Source organism: Garra rufa, chromosome 6 (assembly GCF_049309525.1).
Source record: "Garra rufa chromosome 6, GarRuf1.0, whole genome shotgun sequence".
Classification (NCBI taxonomy): Eukaryota; Metazoa; Chordata; class Actinopteri; order Cypriniformes; family Cyprinidae; genus Garra; species Garra rufa.
Genome location: NC_133366.1, coordinates 940334 through 950896, shown reverse-complemented (window position 1 = coordinate 950896; position 10563 = coordinate 940334). Strand labels below are relative to the sequence as shown.

At 36.6% G+C, this 10563-nt stretch overlaps 1 protein-coding gene across 2 annotated transcripts in view; it reads right to left on the bottom strand.

The window, feature by feature from the left end:
- The window catches only part of LOC141336140 (uncharacterized), a 132027-nt gene that overhangs the window by 38673 nt on the left and 82791 nt on the right, over positions 1-10563 (bottom strand). The gene's annotated exons all lie outside the window — the stretch shown is intronic.

Genomic DNA, 10563 nt, shown 5'->3' with positions numbered 1-10563 from the left:
CTCACAGAAGAAGAGAGGAACATTGTGACGTGGATTCAGCACAACTTTGGAGCAGAAGCTGTGTTCTTCACCTTCATCCTCTTCACTCACGATGATCATCTGAATGGTGAATCTGTGGAAGATCACATCAGACAAAGTCTGATCTCCAGTTCCTGATCGACCAGTTTGATGGTGGATATCACTCATTTAACAACAAAAACAGACGGAACACAGATTAGGTCACAGAGCTGCAAGAGAAGATGGAGCAAATGCTACAAAGCAACAAAGGGCACCATTACAGCATAGAGCACTTCAGCATGCCACAGAAAGTTAATGAAGGCTTTTTTTCCAGTTGTCTTGAAATGCTAGTGATTACTGCTGTGATAGTTTTAGCAGTAGCAGCAGTTATAGGACAGGGTTAGATGGCGGTCAGGTGAAACTTAGTGAGAAGATTTTCACATGAGACTGACGGACAAGTTGTGATGTGTCTTCCTTCTCAGAAACCACAAACAAAAGTACACAAAATATGCAAGGCAAGTTTAATTTTTTAAGAAATTAAAATAAATCTCAAATAATCACAATAGATTCACAAGGAGTAAAAAGAGAGGAATTTAAATAATTATTTAAAATACAGTAATGATTTAAAAATGTTAAATAAAATAAAAATAGGATACTTGAGGATACTGGATGACTTTAATATCTGTTTATGGCACTAAGGCCATTTGGCACTTCCCATGAGGAAAAAAGTGTGCTTACATAATGTACTTGAAGTGCTCTATTTTCACACACTAATTTTGTACTTAAAGGGATAGTTCACCCAAAAATGAAAATTTGATGGTTATCTGCTTACCCCCAATGCATCCAAGATGTAGGTTACTTTGTTTCCTCAGAAAAATACAAACGAAGATTTTTAATGAAAACCGGTGCAGTCTGCCAGCCTTATCATGGACGTGGATGGGCACCAAACCTTTAAAAGTAAACAAAAACATGCACAGACAAATCCAAATTACACCCTGCGGCTCGTGATGATACATTGATGTCCTAAGACACGAAACGATCAGTTTTTGCGAGAAACTGAACAGTATTTATATCATTTTTTACCTTTGATACACAGCCACGTCCGTCTGTCATGAGCACGAGTTAGGCATCAGTCACGTCACATGTGCACGCGCTCTAGCGTAGAAGCGTAGAATACGCAAACGTAAAAATACGGAACTATCCTATAGGGTTTAGGCTAAACCAGGATTATGCCATAGTTCAATTAGGACAATTAAGTAATTTTTATAAACATGCTTACAAAAAAAAAAAAACATTACTGATGTGCATCTTAAGACAAAACAAAGACACTGATATATTTTAAGATCAAACAGTGCAATTTTATTTCATTTGAAACAACTCAGACTTACATTTTAGTCTAGAACTAGGCTTAAGCATTGTCTGTGAAACCAGATATTAAACTGTATTATTTAGTACATCTGAAGATAATCACAAGAACATCTAAGTACTCAAATGTGCTATTTTGGGACACCATGACTATGAATTAAAACGATTTAACATGTCTCTGTATTAAAACTATGTATTTGTTACCACCTGAATTTGATATATTTGAGACAAAACAGGGTAACACTTTAGAATAATGGGCCGTTGTTAACAAGTAACTATGCAGGAAGTAATAGTTAGTTCTACATTAACACTTAATTTAATACTATTAACTAATATAGAAGCAAGATTAACTAAGCAGTAGGTAAGTGATAATTTTGGACAAAGGTAGTCCTTTATTAGGTATTTGATAATTACTAAAGAAAAAATTGTCATTGAGAACTACTTGTGAACTGTGACCAATTCATAAAATATAACTAGTAGAAAACTAATAGTCAGAGAGAATGAACATTTATACACTGTAAAATATATGCATATATTATTAATCTGTATGGTGACTGTACATACTGGTTAAAGTCAGTTGATGTTTATTGGTGAGAGAAACAGAAGTCAAATGCTTGTGTCTGGTTTCTGCTCCACACCAGTAAACTCCAGCGTCTGTCAGGCTCACATTACTGATGCTCACGGTGAAAACTCCTGCTGTACTGTCAGAAAACTCAAAGCGCTTCTTCTCTGATGAACTGATGTTTCGACAGATCTTCTGATTGTTCTCTCTGCAGATGTGTTTGATGCTCTCGTGTTTCTCAGGGAAACTGCAGGTGAGTTTCACACTTTTCATTACTGAGGTCTCAAGGGAAATTTCCACTTGTGTGCATTTTTGTACTGTTTCGTCGCATTCCCCGTTAACGCTACATGCATACGGACTCAGTGGATGCAGAAGATCCGGGGGGATGACTTCCATAAAATTTTTAAATGCATATAATTCTCAGTGTATTTCAGTGTATTTTGTGCGTTTCTGTAATTTCTATTACTGCATTTATTTTGTGCTAGTGAGATGAGTAAAGACCATCTTTTTCATGAATCATTATCTCTCTGGTGTTTATAAGCAGCACACACAGCATTTTACTACCTGTAAAAATACACAAACTTAGCTATATTAAATTGTTTGTGGTACCTACAGTTACAAATGTAAAATATGTAATGATAATATTGATCGAGCAATTGATGTAAGGTAAGTGAAAATATATGCGCAGAATTGAGAAAATAATATTAATGGAGATAAATTGTAGCCTATCACAGCTAGGCAAACGTGTGAATGTTCATGGTGCATTTTATGCAAACAGCTCTAATCGTAGTTGTAAATCTATATTTACAGAAGGCATAATTGCGTATATGCAGCATGAGTCAAATACGGTCCGTGTAACGGTTTGCAGTTCTATGTTCAATTTGCACCATCAAAATTAAACAGATAAATATTGGCTTCAAACTTTCATTTTTTCGTTTTTTACATATACTTCAAAAACGGATAATTGTCTCTGTTTAATTTTCTGTTCTACAATTTTAGGTTGTGGCATCTGTATACGATTTTTTAACAAACATAAAACATAACTCATTATTCTGATTTTCCATTTTTTGTGTGTTTTGCGCTCGCAGTTGGTCCGTACCAGAGCCATAGTCTGTACGATTACCGCTGGGGGAGGAGACGGGGTGGCTGGATAGCCTACAGCCAGAGCGCTGCTGCTTTGTGTATAATTTACTGTCTAAATCAGAACCCAGTAACTGTGACTGCGTTAACAGCCACAGATTGTCTGTATGATAGTGTGGTAAAGTTAGTTTTAGTTTCAATATTCGCCGTATTGCTTTAATTTGCCACTGTTCAAAGATATCACTATCACGATTAGTTTTAACAATTATATAGACATGAAAAAAATATTTTAAAACTGTTGTATTGCAAACTTAAACTGGAGAAAGCTTTGATGCGCTATCGCAGCACTTGATGTGTAAGGGTGAAAGGCAGGGGCGGACTGGCCGTCTGGACGTTCGGGAGAATACCAGAACGGCCGCTGCAACAGGACGGCCGTCGGCCTCTGTGCAGCCGTCACAGTTTTTTTTTTCTTGCTCATAATTTACTGTTGTTCCATGTCAAGACCGATAGGTGGCAACAATGCGCCTACAAGCCCATAGATGCGCAAGCTCACTCGTCAATGCTTGTCACTCAACCGTTTACAAGTGCAGTTGAGAGAAAGAACATGGATACTGCAGGTGTTGGTAATAGGGGAAAAAAAAGGAAAGAAAAGGGTGTGAAGGAGGAGGCTGCGGCCGCAGCAGCACAGGGACATAGAGATGAGGGACAGGTGCAGGATCAGGGGGAAGTTCCCCAGACAAGTGCATTGCAAGTAAGTGCAAGTAAGCACGAAAGGAGGATAGTTAGGGTTATTTTATAGGTTATCTGACTTTAGCAAATGTAATTTCAGGTTGCTACATTTTTATGTATACCCCAATGAAATAAAACTATTGCAGTTTTTACAGTTGATTAGCAATAAAACACGATATAAATATGCCGCTGCATTAACATGAAGGCAGAAGAAATATTTAATAAGTAATTAAACCGTTTTTGTGCACACTGCAAAACTCCATCTAATCAAGTCAAAAAATTGTTTCCTGCTAAAAAAGTATTTTTAACCTTGTTATTTATATAAGCAAGAGTATAAGGTGTTTAATCTTATATTGAGTATATATGCCTATTTTTAGAATTCTTACCAAGTGTGATTTGTCTCATTTCATTGGTAGATTGTTTCACTTAATTTAAGAAGTTTTAGACTAAAATCAAGAATTTTAGGGTTAGGTTAGTCGAAAGCTTCTTAAATTAAGTGAAATAATCTGCAAATGAAATAAGAATTTGCTAAGAATTCTCAAAATAAGACAAATATACTCAAAATAAGATTAATAATATAACCTCTTCTGCTCTTGCTTAGTCTCAAAACAAGATCAAAAATACTTTTTAGCTGGAAACAAGATTTTTTGACTTTGTTAGATGAACAGTTTTTGCAGAGCCGTATATTTTGCACAAATTAATTAAGAGATTAGTAAGTAATAAATTTAGTTTAAGATTGCATGCCATTTCTACCATTTGTTTTTGTATGTTTTAGGTAGTCACCTCAACTGAATAGTTTTTCAGCAGAGAGACATTAAAAGAGGGCTGTTTATTTCTGTGAGTATTCCACACTATGCTTTTAACACATCTTTTAGTCAACATCAGAGATAATGCTATAATTTGGAAGATGAAACATAAGGGTTAAGATTTAAGTATTTTGAGACCCGTGTCTGCTGCTGATTAGCTTTCACACACATCTGTTGTTGTGGGCTGAGCTGAGTCAAAGTCCAGGGCTGTTTTTTAGTCCCAGTCCGTCACTGGTGAAAGGGACCATCTGACAAATCCACCGACTGGATTAAAACGTCCAAAGCATTTTAATTTAAATGACTTTTAACATTGAAAAAACACATTGTTAAACCATAAAGCTTTTAAATGTAATGATTTACAACAGGTGAGATTTTGCCAATACCTTCCTTCATATATGTACACTAAAATCTACTGTAAATACATTGAAGGCTGTTCATAAAGGCTGTAGGTGTCCAACTCCAGACTGACTTACTACAGGTGAGATTTTGCCAATATCTCCTTCACTGTATGCGCAAGTATACACATTTTTATTAAAAAAAAAATACTGTAATGCACCAGAAGGTTTTTAATGTTCCAAATGTTGTAGTACATTCCTGGTTACAAGACTTATTTACTAATAGTGAAATTTTGCCCAAATCTCCTTTACTGTTTATACAGCAGACACATTTTTTTAAGTACAGTAATTTACCAAAAGTTTTTTTTACATGTTCCAAAGGTTGTAATAAGTTACTAGCAGCCAGAATGGCTTGGGCTACAGGTGAGACTTTGTCAATATCTCCCTTACTGTAAGTACAGTATACAAATATTTTCAACAAATAATTACTGTAATTTACCAAAAAGGTTTTATCATGTTCCAAAGGTAATTGTGTACTTCACACATATGAAGGGAGGTATTGGCAAAATCTCACCAGTATGTCAGTCGTGTATCTTGGAACATACATACTACAACTATTTTTTTCTAAACGTATTTTTATTCACTGTACCTACAGTAATGGAGGTTTCAGCAAAATTTCACCTTTCATAAGTCAGTCTTGTAACTGCAAAATATTACAACCTTTGCAACATGAAAGAAAACTGTATATATGACGGAAGATATTGAGAAGCCCCTGTCTGCAGCCTGCAGATCGAGGCGGGGCTGAATCTGGGGCGGGGCTGCACGTGTCGCCCCGCCCACATGCCTTCTCATTGGTTGTAGATAAATTAATAATGTCGAGATAACGTAACTCCCACAACTCATCTCATTGGTGGCAAAGTAATGACGTTGAAAACATGGAGTTAAGGGAAATGAAATAGCAGATAGGAAAATAGCAAAGGAAGTTACTAAAAATAATCAAATTGATTTTACAGTTAGTATTAGTAGAACAGAAATTAAGAGTAGGCCTATTATTAAAAATAAATTAAAGAAACAATGGCAACAACAATGGGAAGAAAATAGGAAAGGACGATGGTTTCATAAGATTCAAAGGAGAGTGGGAGAAATAAGGTGTACAGGGAGGAATAGGCGAGAAGAGACAATAATATCAAGGCTTCGGTTTGGACACACGGGATTAAATGAAACATTACTGAAAATAGGTAAACATGGCACAGGGAAATGTGAATATTGCCGGCATGAAGAAACAGTGGAACACCCCATATTAGAGTGCAGGAAATATGAAACTGAAAGAAGACAATTGACCTTATGCACGGAGCGTAATATGGAGTTACCCATATAACCAAAAGATGGCAGCAGAGGATTTATTATGCAGCTGCCTTTTAAACTCCCTATATTTTTCAAGACGTCTTGCTTTTCGATTTATTATAAAATTACTAGTATAATAAATTGTAGTACTTTTCCTTAAGTATATAGTATAGGAAATGCAGAAAATCATTAAACTCACACACGAACAGTCTATAAGGGTGAATTATTTAAATACTAATATATAGTTCACTACAAATGCATTAAATAATTGTGGTATAATAATTAAATAATGCACTCAATATGAATCGATAGGAATATGAAATATTTAATAAAATTTAATAACTACATCTTTTAAGTTTTATCTTGAACTGTAAAATCTATTGAATAGCCTATATTTAACCAATACTTATACGCCTATTTTTTTAAACTGGCATTTTTCATTCTTGAAACGGTATACATGGACGTTTGGTCCTCTTAAACAAACAACACTTTTCTTCGATTGTGAGTGGATTATGTAGACAAAACAAACAAAGTACGCTCATATTTCGGCACAGTACAGTTGACCAGAACTGACTTAGCTGGCTTGACTAAACAGGGAAGTAATCCGTGCATATGGTCAATTAATAGCGAAATCAGAAGAAATTAAAATATGTTTCAATTTAGTAGATATACTTCGGGAAGGGTCAACAGATTGTTATAGGGTGTTATTTCAATTTCTTAGAGAAATTAATGTATTTGAGCACAGAGGACCCAGACTGCTGTTTCGCGTGTCACTATTAGATCGTAACATTATTATCTTAAATAAATAACAGTGAAATTCATTCATGTGTCATAAATGTTTGTATTTATAAACAACTCTGATGTTTAACAACCCTTTTCTATTTATTGATTTAATAACACAAGGATAGTGGATACTCTTGCTGAGAATTTTCCACATTTATGTATCTTATTAACAATTAAGACAATAATAAAAAAAAAAAAACTGTAAATAAACACCACTGGTTAACATTTTGAATTATAGTCACGGATTGCCAGAAATGGGATAACTAAACAGCGGAAAGATGTCTTGCTTGTAAATGTATATGTAACCTTGGACCACAATCTTAATTGAGATTTGTACACATCTGAAAGCTGAATAAATAAGCAAAGGATTCAGCGTTTACATAAAACGTATAATTCATAAGTATAGTTTCCAACTGCTGCGTGGCAGCGACGTCAATCCATTTCACTAACCAATGAGATGAGTTGTGGGAGGGATGTTGCGCCAACGTCATTAATTTACCTACAACCAATGAGAAGGCATGTGGGCGGGGCGACACGTGCAGCCCCACCCCAGATTCAGCCCCGCCTCGATCTGCAGGCTGCAGACAGGTGCACTTGAAGATATTGGCAAAATCTCACATGTAGTAAGTTAATCTTGCCACTAGGAACATACTACAACCTAGAACATGAAAAAAAATATTTTGGGAGTGTATAGTCGGTTTTTATGATAATGTTTGAACACTGTACAGTAAGGGAGCTATTGGCAAAATACCACCTATACTAAGTCTGTCTAGTCTCTATAAACATACTAAAACATTTGGAACATAAAAACCCCACTGGTAATTTACTGTAAGTTTTTCATAAATTGTCGTCTGTACATACAGTATAAGAGAGATATTGACAAAATCTCACCTGTAGTAGGTCAGTCATGTAAGTAGGAATATACTACCTTTGGAGCATGAAAAAAACTCTTTGGTAAACTACATTTGTTTTCTAAAAATTATTTGTGTACCGTTCACACAGTAAATGAGCTATTGGCAAAATCTTCTGGCCACTAGGAACATCCTACAACCATTGGAACATAAAAGCTGTTTGAATGTTAAAAGTCATTTTAATCAAAATACTTAGACGTTTTAACCCAGTCGAAGGAATTGTCAGACGGTCCCTTACACATCAAGCCTGCGAAAGCGCGTCAAAGCTGTCTCCGGTTTAAATCTACTGCTACAATACACGTGGGCAATTTTGAAATAATGTTTCATGTTTATATAAATTGGGTGCATATTATTAAAACTAATCCTGATAGTGATATCTTTGACCAGTGGCAAGCGAATGTAATCCAGCAAATATCGAAACTAAAAATAACTTTAAATGTGGCTGTAAACACGCACAATGCACATTTCCATTACATATTTGCGTAAAACTTTGGCAAAATTTTATACATTTTTGCGTTTCTAGCTGCCTTTACATTACCCTTTAAATTGCGCAAATTGAAACTGCGAATTGAAAATACGCTTAATGAAAACGCGCCCAATGTTACTGAGTTCTGACCAGTGGTATACGCATAATTTATCCCTCGGTATAAATTATTCACTAGCTGGTTTAAGAAATTTCCAACAGTAAAAAAACTGCTTCTTTTCATTGTTAAGGTAATGTTTTCGTTGCAATATACTGATCCAAATTAGTAATCGATAATAATTATTATTTTACGCGCCTCCCCTGACCAGAGCCGTATAGAGATCTCTCTATGGCTCTGCCCCTGACATGCTCTTGCGTACTATGAACACGCGTAGAGTGGTCGGAGCGGGCGCATTAGGCGCAATCAGCTATTCATGTGGTGCACTGTCATGATTTTTGGCTAATGCAGGATACTGAACCATGCGCATCTGAGTGACTTAGAAGTGGATATATGGAAAGGCCACTGATAAAGTGGGTATACGCCGTATACCCTGCACTACACCACTAGTTCTGAAGTAGGCCTATCCATTAAATTATCGCATGGTCAAATCCATGAACCTCATTCCAATACATAAAGCGGCAGCGCTCTGGCTGTAGGCTAATCCAGCCACCCAGTCTCCTCCCCCGGCGGTAATGGTACGGACTAACCGCGAGCGCAAAATCAGAATAATGACTCATGTTTTACGTGTTAAAAATCTTATTCGGATGCTACAACCTAAACTTGTAGAACAGAAAATTAAACAGAGACAAATATCTGTTGGTGAGGTATTTGAAAAAAAAAAAACCCGAAAAAATGAAAGTTTGAAGCCAATTTTTATCTGTTTAATTTTGATGGTGCAAATTGAACAAAGAACTGCAAACCGTTACACGGACCCAAATACAATCTTCTGTTCCTGAACAGTTGTATTTCATTCATTATCTGACTATGCATCCGTGCATTTAATTGCCATTGGCTCGTGTGATAGTAATATGGATCTTAGTATTTTTAGTGATACTAGACAATAATAATTGATACCCGCACGACGGTACAAATAAATATTAGAAAATTAAAAAACGATCGGAAATGCGTCCACTTTTCTATTACTATTATTTGATGACAGCAATACATTTGGAAAACAAAATATAGCCATTTCTGCTTTTTTTCTTTTAAACAAAAAACCAAGCCGCACCCTTTTTTAAATTGCATCTTTCACTCCGAAATTGAATAATGAATGAACGAAAAAGTACACGGACCGTCACTGTTACGGTGCGTTCACACCGCCGGCGGCGAGAGCGTCAAAATTCGCTCTGGCCGCCCTGCAAGCAACGCTGTAGAAAGATTCCTTGACGCTCTGACGATCGAACGCTTGATCTTGTATTTAAAGCGGCCGCAAAGCAAACAAGTATGTCGATCTTGTGCAGACTGACCACAAGTTGGATGTAAGTTAGTTAACCATATTAAATATTTTAAATATGAAAATAAGAAATTGAATTTAATTGTAGTTACATGTTTGCTAACGAAATAAACTAATTAAAAGCCATTTGTATGGTGTGGGTTTTGTGTTCATGGTTAAGTGCAAACTTAAAAACAGGGACACGTCGTAGATTATGGGGAAACCCGCCACAGCAATAATTAACTTCTCCTCCATTTTCCTTGGGAACTAATGTGGCCGGAACCAAGTTTACAGGACTGCGTTCTTTTGAAACCTCTCAGCGGTGAACTTCTACATTCCGATTGGTTGCCGCCGAGCCGCGTCATAGCTCATTACCATAAAGTTGACCTGACTTCAACTCTCCCCGACGCCCACACCGCCCAAAACGCGCCTCGCCACTTCTCGCCGCCGGCTCACATTGAAAATGAATGACTTCCGGCCACTTTGACGCTCTCACCGCCGGCGGTGTGAACGCACAGTTACGGTGCGTTCACACTACAGCGTCAAATCCACGCTCAGTGCCGCTAGCAACGCTACAACGCCACTGCTTTGGGGTGTGTCTAATTTAGGGCAGAGCACGCCTCTGAAAACCAATGTTCATACCCAATTTACGTTCCATTGTCTTATTTTAATGGCGGTTTGCAAACTAAACTGTAGCGTATACTAACAACATGCAAAGTACATTTACTTTTGCGTGACTTTGTCAATAATATGTG